This window comes from Meles meles, chromosome 10, assembly GCF_922984935.1.
Source record: "Meles meles chromosome 10, mMelMel3.1 paternal haplotype, whole genome shotgun sequence".
NCBI lineage: Eukaryota > Metazoa > Chordata > Mammalia > Carnivora > Mustelidae > Meles > Meles meles.
Genome location: NC_060075.1, coordinates 46,229,739 through 46,244,036, shown reverse-complemented (window position 1 = coordinate 46,244,036; position 14,298 = coordinate 46,229,739).

The following is a 14,298-nucleotide window of genomic DNA, read 5'->3' as shown; positions in this document are numbered from 1 at the left end:
AAGTCCATATTTTATAAGTGCTTTAAAGATTTATCCAAAAATTCCAATTAAGTGGTTGTTGGCAAATGATTGATAGATGCTATTAGCAAAGATGGTACAATAGGAATAATAAACTCAATTTATTAAACTGATATTCTATTGGTTAGTTAATTATTTCTGGATATCAGATAAACAAACACTCAGGAAGGATGTTAGAAAGTCTCTTTGTGGAATATCTTTCATTATGATAGAAATCTATCTGTTTGAGTTTATTTAGATATAATCCTATCTGAATCTTTGACTTTTAAGGATCATTTCTAAAGTTTTATTTGATTGTTTACTTAGACTAGTTTCATGTTAAAATTTAACGTTTATTAGAAAGTAAAGTAGATGTCATTACTATGATCTTCAAAATAAAAAAGTTGAACTCTCCCAGATTTGTAAGTTAATTTTAAACTAATTGATATTAAGTGTAGATTGCCTTTATTCTACAATAGCCAAAAATGCACAGAAGGCTCAATATGCTATAAAGCTTACAACTGCTCATAAATCCCCTCCTATAAAATATCATTATCTCTTTCAAGCCCAGGGGTTCGGGGAATGACAAGGAAGAATTTAAAGACAGTTCTCTAATCAATAGGAAAACTCTCTTTTGAGGGCTGTGAGTTCTCAGCACACCTCTTCAGGTGCATCACCTTCACACTGTGAGCCCCTAACAACTATGTTCGTAGGATGGGGCAGATTCTGTCCCTCTGCCCATAGCAGATAGGATGGACACTAGGCAGTCCCTGAATGTGGTTATAAGTGGGGATATATTTCTAAATGTAAGTGCCCTGGGCAACATTATTCAGAAAAAATCAGAGAAGAGACCAGACAATGTGCCAGAGAAAGGAGTTTTATAACCTTTGATATTTATATCAATATTCTATCATTGATGGAATGAACATATGAAAAGCCAAGGTTTAGTAATGTAAACTCCATGGAGTTCTTTGATTTAAATCCTGCCTCTTGGGAGAAAGAGGTAAGGTTGGATTGCTTCTAAGATAAATATTTTATGAGGCAGTATTTGAATATATGTTTCTTCAAATTTTATGAAAACACATTTATTCCATTAAAGGAAATTTTGAGATAAGTAATAGCTGGTAGTCATGAGATAGCTTGATTTTTGATATTTCTATTTAGATTTACTAGAGCTGAGAAGAAACTGAGATTCCTGTTTTCTGATAATGCAAATAAAAATGGATCTACTTTATTATTTACAACCAGAGAAACACTTTCATCTGTTCCATTAAAAATTTTAATCATTTAAAAATGAAGATACAAGAAGAGGATTTTTTTTCAAGGTTCTAGAACAACTACCATAGCTAAGTAGAGGTTTTCTGCCAGGTAGAAGCCCTCCTTCTAGCTCTCCAAAGAATGCATCACTTGCTTATCTTTTGACTTGTCTCCTGTAAAGGCCCTCTGTGGGCTTTGCCCAAGTTTCTCTTCTCTTTTTCTATTATTTCTCTTGACAATTTAATCTCTTCTCATGAATCCAAATTTCCAAACTTATAGCTTCACCCTTACTTTTAGGACTGTAAAAGTCTCAAGCATATATAGAAGCAAACTTTTCCAAAAGGGAATACGTTATATATTTCCAAACAAATACTGTGCATCAATAGGACATGTGTGTGTGTGTATATATATATATATATATATATATATATATATATATATATTTATTGTGTATCTCTGACCCATTTCAAATTGCTGGTTCTCAGTAGCTCTAAAGCTGCACTGGTCATCATCCTCCCTACACCCGTTTTTCCACTTTCTTCCTTTTTCTGTAGTTAATGCCATCATCCCATCCTTTCGGACCATAAAAATCAGAACCTTCCAGTCATCACTCAGTTCTTCAGTTCTTCTTCCTCCCATTGCCTCCCACTGCAAATCCATCTCGTGGGTCCTGATTATTTCACGTGTTCTGTGTTTGTCTCTTCTGAGCCTTCTCTACCCCGTCACTGTACTCTGTTGCCTTGGGTTGCCAACTTGTTGGCCCCAACTCAAAACACCTCCCTCTTGCAACTGACCATCACATCACATCCAGGTTAACCATTTTCAAGCACAACTTTTTTTTCTTACAGTGCTTTCCTTTGCATTTAGCCTAAAAATCCAAGCTTGTTATGTTGGTTCTAACCTGCATTCAGTCTTTCTTCCCCTCTGTCCAGCTGGCACCTCTACTTTTCTGTAGCCCTGTGCTTGACATGTGAAAAGCAGCCAACTCCTCCAGCTCTGTGTGCCCATCTTCTACTCCAAAGGCCATTATCAAGTCACCTCAATAGAGCTTTCTCCAAGGCTTCCAGCTGGAAGGATACTTCCAGTGCTCTGGTCAAGGCAACATGCTTTTTTCTTTTACCTATTATATTACTTTACTCCAAAGACAAGGCAGCTCAAATAACAGAAATGTATTTTCTCACAGACTTGGAGGTTAGATGTACCAGATCAAAGTGCAGGCAGGGTTGGTTTCCTCTGAGGCTTCTCACCTGGGCTTGCAAGTGGCTGTCCTTCCCTGCATCTTCACGTCTTCACCTGCTCTTCCTTCTGTGTGTGTCTCTGTCCTAACCCCTTCTTCTTCTTTTTTTTTTTAAGATTTTTATTTATTTATTTGACAGAGAGAGATCACAAGTAGACAGAGAGGCAGGCAGAGAGAGAGAGAGAGAGAAGCAGACTCTCTGCTGAGCAGAGCCCAATGCGGGACTCGATCCCAGGACCCTGAGATCATGACCTGAGCCGAAGGCAGCGGCTTAACCCACTGAACCACCCAGGCGCCCCCCTAAGCCCTTCTTCTTAAAAGCATATCCATCATATTGGATTAAGTCCTATACTAATGACCTCATTTTAACTTAATTACCTCTCCAGAGAGCCTATATCTAAATGCAGTCACTTTCTTAGGTACTGGGGGTTCGGGCTTCAACATATGAAGTTTAGGGGGATGAAGTTCAGCCCCTAACATGGGGGCTTTTGCAGCCTGTCTCACTTTAGACACTGCATTCTAGCCTTTTTGTGTATACATATCATAATTTTCCTAACGTATGAGGGGGCAGTCCACATTTTCTCCATGACATATATGTGTGTGTGTTTGTGTGTGTGTAAATATATATATATATACATATATATGTATATATATATGTATTTGAATAGAGACGACAATGCACAGCATTTTATTCAAGTTAATCCATTTCATTATAACCTGCCATATCGTTGGTGTCACCATTAATATTACTGTCATTACTATTTCTCTTTTGAGAAGACCATGCTTTTAAAAAAGTCTGGGTTGGATTTCCATGACCTTTAGCTCTATGATTAAAAATCTTTTTCCTTACCAAAAGGCAAACCTTCATCATAAGAGAAATGGAAAAGACTGAGATTTAGTTGTATAAATTGATCTCCCCCAGAAAGAATTCATAGTCCATAATCTTTCAGGGTTGTATTTCTACTTGGAGCTTCTTTTTTTGGAAGAGGGGACTGTCTCTTATAGAAGTTTGTTTAAAACAGAGAACATCATCTACTGCATCATAGAAGGAAAATAAAGTCTATTCCCTAGATAACATGCAGATGGTCCTACAGGAAAGGAATCTGTAAGGGCTCCTAGGTGACAGTCATTCTGCCAAGGTCAGGGGACAGAGTCAGTGACCTTCCTGCTCTGGCAAGTCAGTAGTAAAAAAGTCTAACCAGGTGAGTGGGAGAGGTAATAACTAGCTTCCAGTTAGAATCTCTATCCAGGAACGTCTGTGTTTGAGTAAGTCAGAGCTGGAGGGAGACGTTACAGATTCTGGAGAAAATGACTAAAAATAAACATGCGTGAAAAAGATACAGGTTTCCTCCCAGGGGGCCCACAGAAAGGGGGACAACCAGTCAAGGGCAGCCCTGTGCTTTTCTTTGAGAAAAGAATAAACTAAGTGGGTTCTGAAGTTTTCATTGAACAAGTGGAATGATACTGAGCAAGTGGAAAGTTAATTCAGAGTTTCCGTCCATGGTTCAGAAAACACTGATAGAACACCTGTGTGCCCGGCAAAGTGACAGGTGCTAGAAGACCATCAAACTGTCTAAGATGTGATCTTGACTGGAAGGAGCCATCTAGCAGTGGCCATCAGATCCCTGCACACTACAGAGTGCTGTTGTTGGGGCCACGTGGAGGGAAGGACAGCTTTTGGCCGGCACAATCAGAGACAGCATTCCTACATCCTCTTTTCTTGGTACTTGGCGTGTGCTTCTAGGTTACTGCTCAGCCTGGCCCATTCCAGGCACTTGCTTATCTTCCTTATTTTTCTTGATGGTGGGAGAAATGGAAGTTTGAGAGAATAAGATCCTGCCTCAGAGATGCCTGGTGTGGAACTGATGGGTTGTGGAACTATCATTCTGCCTTGGTTCAGAAAGGTGGAAAAAATTGGGAGAAAGGAGAGCTAAGATGGGGTGTAAGGGTAATTAGTCAGAAGGTGGGACCAGTTTAAGTACACAGCTTAAACCAGGTGATAGAAAGAGCACCAACACTGCCAAGTACTTCAAGAAGGTAGCTGGAAGCTTTCTGCCAAGTAGGTGAGTCTGCAGAACTGGGAAGCTTAAATCCTTTCCTGTCATCTGGTCAAGCTCATCCAGAATGCATGAAAGAATAATGAATAACTAGAGGGTCTTCAATTTCCAGAAAGTAGAAAGATCAAGTAAACTCAGCATCTCCCCTGCTCCCAAAACAGTGAAGTCAAATGTCAAAAGTGTAGAGAAAGCTTTTGGATATCTTCTTTAAGTGTGTTTTTGCTATTTTTGGTTGGTAAGCAATCAAGATGGAGAGAGATGCTATCCCAAAGATGAAAGTTGGTAGAACAAGAAGTAGTTGAGCCCAAGCATTTGTGATGCCTTTAGACTTACACAAAACCATGGCTAACGCCCATATCAATCAGCCAGGCAAGCGTGGCCATTGTGCAGAAGTGTATTGATGATGGTCTACTTATCCTGAGTGAAGGGGCCCAGGGACCCTAGGCTCTGATCAGGGATGCCCTAAGGCTAGAAGACAACACACATATAATACCCGAAGAAAATGCCCCTCTGGAAGTATGCCTTACCACCTGCCACTCTCCCAATTGTTGCAGCACATGCCCGAGAAATCTCCATGACATATTTCTATATAAACCCCAGAAACACTGAATACAGTACCTTGCATATAGGAAATATGTGATACATTTTTAAGATGATTTTAAAAATTAGAATTTTTTTGAAGATACATCTGGTATGTAAACAAGAACTATAGTCAGACAAATAGATTTGGCTAGGTGTCAATTATTTGGATAATTCTTGCAAATACAGCTACTAAGAAATAGGAAGAATTTTAGCCAGGGTTTTGCACATTGCTAGTATTAATTACACTAACTAACTAACCAATGTCTGTGTATTCTGCCAATGGGGCAGAAGGAGTTCCTTAAAAGAAACTATTTCAGGGGTACCTGGGTGGCTCAGTCAGCTAAGTGTCTGACTCTTGATTTTGGCTCAGGTCATGATCTTGGAGTTTGAGATTGAGCCCCACATTGGGCTCTGCACTGGGCATGGACCTTGCTTGAGATTCTCTTTCTCTCTTCCTCTCCTTTTGCACCTCTCCCACCTATAAAAAAAACCAAACTATTTCTATTAGTAAATTAAAAACTCAATAATAAGAAGACTTCATTTTTCTTGAGCCTAGCTTATGTACAGGGACTGTTTCAAAACCTTTTCAATTATTAACTCCATAAACAATCACAACAACTCTGTGGAATAGAAAATACTATTGTCCTCATTTTGAACATGACAAAACCGAGGAACAAAATGCTGAAGCAATGTGTCCAAAGTCACATCAATGACAGTAAGTGGTAGAACCAGGCTTTGAACCTTTGTAAATCTGTTATCGGAATGCAGGTTCTGAGATCCTGTAGTATGTTAACTTAGTCTTATGAAATAAATTGTAAGTTTCTCTAAATTATTACCAAAAAATGGTTCAAATATCTCTGACTGAGAACATTAACTCCCAAGGGTATAGTAGAGTTCCAGGGCCTTCTTAAGACTTTGGAAGTATGTATACAACATAAAGATTTTTTTTTTTAAGTTACATTCATTAGCATAGGCAAGCAAATTAAGCAAGTCAGGCCTGGGAGTGGATTCTTTGGTCTCAATTATCTGGATAGCATTTCACAATGATCATTGCCAAATGTCATATTCAAAGTGTTACCAAACAGGCCTAGACTATAAAAAGACTCAGTTTTGTCTCATGGCCAATCTTTCTAGTATAGAAACTTAACTCTAGCGTATAATTACAAATTGATACATTGCTATGGTGGATGGAGGATTCCTCATGACTACTGAAATATTTGATAAATACAGATCAGTGACTAAAGTGACACAGATAATTAAAGATGGGCTGGTGGACAACCCTTTTAAGATCAACATATATGGATCTTATGAGATATTAATCCACTTTGCCCTTGTAAAATTTGAATAAAAATACTACAGAATGAAGAAATGTCAATTGGCGCATACTATTCCTTCGGACTTTTGCAGATGTCTGTATTAGGACAATTATCCATGTCAAAATAGTGAGGCAGAGAGAGAGGGAGAGGAAGAGAGGGAGAGAGGGAACTTTTAGGCTCCTGTCAGTGCCCGATATCAACTTTCTGACTCTCTCTTTCTCTTTCTCCTCTGCTTCCCTCTATGTTGGTTTCTCTCAGAAAAATCTTGCTGCTCACAGCAGTCAAGATCCATAGGCTCTCCCTATTCATCATTTTAGAAGGAGAAAGAACCTTTTCCCTCTGACATATTTAACCCCCTCTCAGGACTCCAGGCACCCACCGCCCCATGAAAAGGACAGGGTGGGGAGATGCGGCCTCCCCAGGACAGCCGCATGGCGAGTGGGGAGGAAGTGCAGATCCAAAGAAGGAGAAGCGCAGGTGAAGCAGAAGAGGAACAGGTGCCTCCTGCAACTGCTCAACTACTTACAAACAAAATCTATTTAACCTCCTTCTTGGGAATATTCCCCATTTTTTAAAACTCAAAATACATCCAAGTAGAAAAGGTAATCCTCTTAAAAGATAGGAAATCCATCCTGAACACCCTACAATACGATACAATGACATCAAGCTGAGAGGGCCGGGTCGTATGTGGTGACAAAAGTAAATGCTGAGATCTTACAAGAATATTAAGTGTTGCGTAATATTTTGACCTTCCAAAGACGAGTTTTTGAAGAGTAGTAGTGGTAGCCAGGTATATTAGAACACTTGAAAGCTTTGGGGTAAGACAAACAATTTGGATATGTTTTCTGGCTCCAATCTTGCTCCTGCTGCTTGCTTATTGGAAATTTTCATTTCTTTCTTTTTTATGGAACAAGGGGCTTAAATTCTTTGGGTGTTGCTTTGTTCACTTGTCAGATGAGGATAATTATACCTTTCTTGGATGACGGATGCGAAGATTAAGGCGATGATGCCCACAAAACACAATGATGTAGTAGATCCTCAATAAATGACAGTTTTCCAGCACAATATATCTCCTCAGCACAGTCAGGTTTGAGTCCCTGTCTTCCTTATTAGCCACTTTTTCTGACTTAAAAGCATGCAACACAAATAAAAATGGAAACAAAAGTTGTTTGTTCAGGTAATATGGGATAGGAGCAGAATTAATAATAAATTACACTCACTGTATTTCTGGTAATGAAAAAGACAAGCGTATAAAAAAATTAATTACATCTTGTTATATGTCAGAAATCCCGTAGAAAGGAAAGACAGAGCTGGACACCCACTGAGTCACAATCATGGTATGGCAAGCGTTTTGAAAAGAGAGAATCTTATACGTCACATTGTCACCACCGTTCTGTCAGTCATCGGTGACTGCGGCCATATGAGGCCCAGAACCCTGCACAGCTGCTCAGCACAGCATCCAAACCAAAGAACAGAGCAAGATCTCATGTCTGACCCATTGTTTTAAAGATCGAAATAGTAGTTTCCTTTCATAGTGCCGAAATGGGTTGAATACTTTGTAGCTTTGGATTTTGTGTTCAAATTTTAAAGATGACACAACCTGTCATCTCTTATTTATGCTCTTATTTCTCAAAAATGGTTACTGGTAGCTGAAATATGTTTTTGGATATATCTGAAAAATAGTCCCTTCTACTGGCAAAATGGCAAGCCTCTCTTATAATCCTATGAAAGAATAGTTAAGGGAAAGTTCAATAGTGTTAGTTTTATGTAGCTGTCACTCCTTTGGGCCCATAATTGAGGTTAAACGACAGGTATGGGATTTTCGTCAGAAGAAATCTCTGGAAGTTTGATGAAAAACAGAAAAAAAAAAAAAACCTGAATTAATTTACACAGCCTAACATATGATCATAATTTGGGGGGGATGTGACTTGCTGCTGGTAAAATTTAGAAAAATCCACACATATTATTTTAACTGAAATATAGTCTCATGAATGTACATGGTTGTGTGGTTAAGTGTTTATGGGAACTTCTCAGTTTTTGCTGTTCGGCCTGCTTTCAAAATATTCAAATATATTTGGCTTTTGTAACTTTGCTAATTAAACCTTCTAAAACAGATGGAATTATAGAAATTACAGGGTTTAAAATATCATTTTAATTGGTTTACGATCTATGTGACACATAGTGCCATTCATACTGTATAAAATATATACGGATGGCTTGAAAGAGATAGCATACCAATTAATTTTTCTTTAACTCTCAATTAAATCATGTTGTCTTCCTTATTTAATCCCCTTTCTATTAGCTTGACTCTAAGCTGGTCTGATCAACCCTAACTGAAGATAGAGGTTATAACCTGCAACAGTATCAGTGAGTTCTTTTAGGATGACTGATGGTGGTGTGTGTGGGGGTAGAATCTGAATTTACCTTCTTTCCAAAGAAAATAAATGACCTTAAGAGAGACCTTTAAACACGCATATGGCAGTCCCCTGAGTGACGCATAGATCAATCTTTCTTCTTTTAATATGACTGTCTAATGTATGCAGGCAACCATAGTCCTCTGATTTTCTGCAAGTCTTGATTTCAAGTATTCTATTCTACTGTCTCTCTAAGAACACTTGCATTAATCAGACTGCATGTTCAGATTTTTGAGTTGAGATGGGAAGTAATAATCACTGCACATAGATTTTTGGAAGATTTCTATAGGCTGCTTCATATGTGTGCCTTAAGATCAAAAATCTGGTTGAATAAAGCTCACTCCGACTCACAAAGATTCTAATTTTGAGGCCCACAATGAAGGTCTCAATTAAATAAACCTGCTTTACCCAACAAAATAACGTGCAGATTTGAAAAATACTATGCTACAATTTTTTGGCTACTGTTGGCTAACAAAATTAAACCCAACCGTTTCTTTCAAATATCTCAATTTGCCATTTAGATGTGATTTTAAACACACTATTCCCCTTTGTTGCCATGGTTACAGGTTTGGGCCCTCATGGGTGACAGAAAAGTCTCACAGTACTGGTTCCTGTTTGAACACACATGTTCACTGGGTCTCGCCTTGCAGCGGGAGGACAGAGAAGGCTGGAATCACCGCATTCCCACAGCAAGGTAAACCTATGTATCAAATGATACTCAGAGCTGGGGAAATCGCCCACAGCAGGGACAGATTACCTCTTACAGTCACTATGGAGAACGAATCAAATTCTGGCTTTAATGATCCCAGATAGAGCCCTTCTCCTCCCCACCAATGTGACACTTTGCAGACATTTTATATATCAAGGAAATATTTAACTGAAATGTGCTTCTGAGGATGCCTACCGAGCTGGCTCTAGGCATCTTCCAACGTTGCAGGGGTCAATTAAAAGAACCAATCAACTGTTTTTAAAACTTTAAAATATTAAAAAGAAAAAAGTGGGGGGAAAAGAAAGTGGACAAAAAGTAATGTTAAATAGCATGGAGCATGACTAATGGCGCTAGCATGTTAAAATCATTGGGAAAATGTCCTTGGAAGACAAATGAATTTTCAGCAGAATAATTAACTTAATTAACAAATTTGCATGCATATTCATCAGGCTATTGAAGTCTTTCCAGCCCAGCTTGATGAGCGTTGGTGTAATAATTGTCTCATTTACATTCTGCAATCTACTACAATTTAGGGCATGGAAAAAAAGCCGACCTCTTCCCTTTGACTTTCTTTAGGACCCACATACTCCTAATAACACAACCATCACCCACTCAGTGGCCTTAAGTTCTGGCCTTTGGAGAGAACCCCCATAGAGAGTTGACGGTGGGTTTCCCCATCCCCCAGCCTTCCTCCTCTTTCTTCTTTTATTATTATTTTTTTTTTCCTTTTGGCCCAGGTTCTCTGTTTTTGCCTCTGCTTGCTCTCCTGGGTAAATCTTGGCACCAGTTCTGACTTCAAATCTCCTGGGTCGCCAGACTGCATCATGTAAAAATTGCCATTTCCCTCTATCTCTGCAGGGCAATCTTTAAAGGCAGTAAGGTGTGACGCTCCAGACTGGCAGCTTGGCAAGACGGAGCCCATGGATACCAGCACACGGGAATCTGGACCATTCACTCTGACAGCAGTCAGCACTGGGAACAAAAGGAATGGAGGAAAAAAAGCGCAAATGTATTTTTACATATTGTAGGCATATGGCCACAAGACCAGCAGAAATATAGTTAATTACCAATTGCACGCATTGAGGAGAAAAACACTAGGAAGGAAAAAGAAATGGTGTACACAGCAATATTATTCTACTTTAACTTTTCACCTCCTTTTTTTTTTTAATTGAAGATAAAAGGGATATGGATTAGAATGGAAAAGGGTTATCTGCTGGAATCCTATGAAAGGTGATGAGGGTTTTTCATGCGCCTTCCTCAATAGTGTAACATTGTGGTGGGAAATGTAAGTTTTCTTGTAATGATTTTAGTTATAAAATATTTTTACTAAGGCATTTTTTGAGGGAAGGCCCAGGGAGGAGACCCAATTTTAACTGTAACAATTAGACAATTTGACCATTCTGTTGAAACTATACTTCCAATGTTACACATTAGTTTAGCCTTAACCATGAACAAACAACCCTTGCAAAATTATAGTCCTGTTCCTTCCTATGAAATCAGAGCAGTTCAACCCACACGTATTGCCTGCTTCCTGTCTGTCAGGCACTGTGCTAGCCAATGGAGGGAAAGGGATGAATCAGATGTAGTCCCTGTACTCCAGAAGCTCACAATCTAAGATAGGACACAAATACATAGATGCATAATTATAATAGTAAATTATTGAAATTATAACTATAATTATAATACACCTAATAAAACAGCTGCAATATGATGAGGTAGGTATACCGATCCAGGGGCCACAGAGGCCTGTTCTCAGGTCAGCCTGGGAGTCAGTCACCCAGAAAGTCCAGGGAGGTGACTTCCTCTTGGAGGAGTTAATGAAAAGGAGCTTTTGATCTGAGTAAAGTGTAGGTAGGTGGTCCCACAGTATCCCCCATGCTGTCGATCCTGTTCCATCAGTCACAAACCTGGTGAAAAACTGTATCTGAGTCAGTGTGTTAGAACATCCTGCTCCCCTAATCTCCACCATCTGGGGCTGGAGCTCAGAGCTATGTCCCCTGAGAGTCTGTGCCCAGTGGGTCACAAGTATGCTCTGAGAAATGCTGGAGAGTGACAACCGTAGCAGGTAGCAGCGGTAGCAGCCCCAGAATTGGGGTCGTGTTGGGGGTCTTGGCTGAATGACCCATTGGTAGCCATGGACTCTAGTCAGGAAGAGAGAGCTCAAGGATCAGAGCAGGTAAACATGTCCCAACAAACTAGTGGCCAGACATCGAGTCTCCCAGCCATGACTGATGATACCTGGCAGGTGTGCCCATCAGGCTGACATTTTCTCCCCGGTCTCTGAGACATTCATTGGAAAGACAGGTATAGAAAGGGCTTCAACCCTGAGGAGTGTATATTTGCAATAATCGTCAGAAGCTAGACCCACTTTCACTGGAGCAAGTTTAGTTTATTTTGGGAATTGGCCTTGGAGAGGTTAACACTTAAGGAAAAGGCCAAGGTCACTACATGGCTCAAATGGATCCATTTTCTTGTACAGGAGTTGTACTGACTTAGTTATTTGTGAGCTCAAGTGGCACTAAGTGGCAGAGTCTAGAGTTTTTCAAAAGTCAAACTCAATGTTTTTAATCACTCTGCCCCACCGTCTATATTGAAATTATTATTTAAGAGGCCAAATACTGGCCACAAACCCATAGGGTACAAGACTGCAGATTTGGCTGCTTTATTAACCATGTGGGGTTTGGGGCTTCAACTTCTTACCCAGTAGAAAAAACCAACAACAACAACAACAAAAACTAGTCCAAACAATTAGGTAGTAGAGGGAGCTAGCTAGATCTACCTGCACAATACAGATTTTGACTATACCCGGAATAACATATTCCAAATAACCTTCCCATTGCCTAAGTAAGTCCACACTACTGTTTCTTAATTTGGTTAAAATAGGCAAGTTTCATTGATTCCATGAACCTTAAAGTGAAGTTACCAGGTTGTGTAGACAATACATGGTAACTTTTAAAATTTGCAGAGTAAAGTAAGAATGACACTACCACAAGTCTAGAACAATGCCTTGGTAAATTAGACACCTACTTTTAAGTTCATAAAATTCATGGCACCAAATATGTTTATATTCCCTCTCCCAGAAACATATGGAATGTTCATTAAGGAAACATAATTCTTTAAAATTAAGATATAAAGGGATTTTTTAACAAAAGAAGTTAAATTTGAATAGAAATACATATAGGGGCACCTGGGTGGCTCAGTGGGTTAAGCCGCTGCCTTCGGCTCAGGTCATGATCTCAGGGTCCTGGGATCGAGTCCCACATGGGGCTCTCTGCTCAGCAGGGAGCCTGCTTCCCTCTCTCTCTCTCCCTCTCTCTGCCTGCCTCTCTGCCTACTTGTGATCTCTCTGTCACATAAATAAATAAAATCTTTAAAAAAAAAAAAAAAAAAGAAATACTTATAAAATTGGTTTCTGGGCTTCCTAGAAACCAGTGCAAAAAGAGAAATATGGAAAATGGCATGCATAGTTTTTCATTGTCAAAAAGGAGGAAACATATTTGTTCCTCAGGAAGAAAAAGCATCCACTAAGACACAAGCATCAAACGTAATCTAACATAGACTAACCTTTGAAAGAAAGAAGGAACAGTTTAACGTCTTTGTAATGAGGTAGATTGTAGTACAATCCAAGAACTGTAATGAAATACACTCTTTAAAACTAGCATAAAGAAAGTATTCCTAAAGGCATTAAGTCAGAGGGTCACTAGGCCCTGATGCACAGATCTCAGTCCACAAGGCAGCACTATTTTGGTTATATATTCATAAGGCAAACATTTGTTGATTACCTGATCTGTGCCATTCACATTTCTAGGACTGGAAATGAGTGATAAAAAAGAAAAAAAATCCCTGTTCACAGTCCAAATTAAAATGATTCCAGCACATTAATATAAAATTTTATAGTTTTAATTGTTACAATGATGTGTGATGAATGAATTATGGGTTAATCAACTTACATGATGCTTTATGGTTTACAAAATGTTTTCATACATCATTACAACCCAAGTATCCTTATGGAAGCATTGGGACATGCCAGGTATTGGACTGATGTTCCTGGCCGTAGAGCCTTGATATGTCATGAAAGTGATGTTTGTGATTATATTTTTTTTCCATTAGAAAGGATATGCTTGAGAGCCCGTTTGCAGAACTTAGCAAGAAAATCAGCTAGTTAATGCCACAAGAGACCTTAACATACCTTGATGTGTTTAAGAGTTGAACACTACACTTAGTGACACTTAGTTTAATGAACATCTTTGCTTTTTCACATCCCATGAAGTGTTGCAGGACTTTTGGCAAAATGTGAGATCCCTGTGCTAGGCACAGCAAGGAGCTATGAATAACTTTTAGATGATAACCACTCATCCCTATCTCAAGGCAATGATTGCAAGTCTTTTGGTCCACTCAGACTCTTGAGTCCTTTATTCTCCTTCCTCAGCATCCCTATTGTGCACAATGGGTGAAGAATTCTGCTTCTTTTCCAGTTAATTAACCCACATGCTAATGATACTGTTCCGTCCTTGGTTGATTCAGAGCAACCTCCAGCTGTCTGCCTCCTGTCTGTTCAGAAGCTTTGGTGATGAAGGTAGAGCCCATAAGAAGGAAACTGCTGCATAAACTCACCAGCACAGGCAGGCAATCTGTAGGTAGGGTGATCATCTCATCCCAGTTTGCCCAGAACTTACTTGGTTTCAGCACTGCAAGTCCCATGTCCTGGTAATCCCTTAAGTCCTATGCA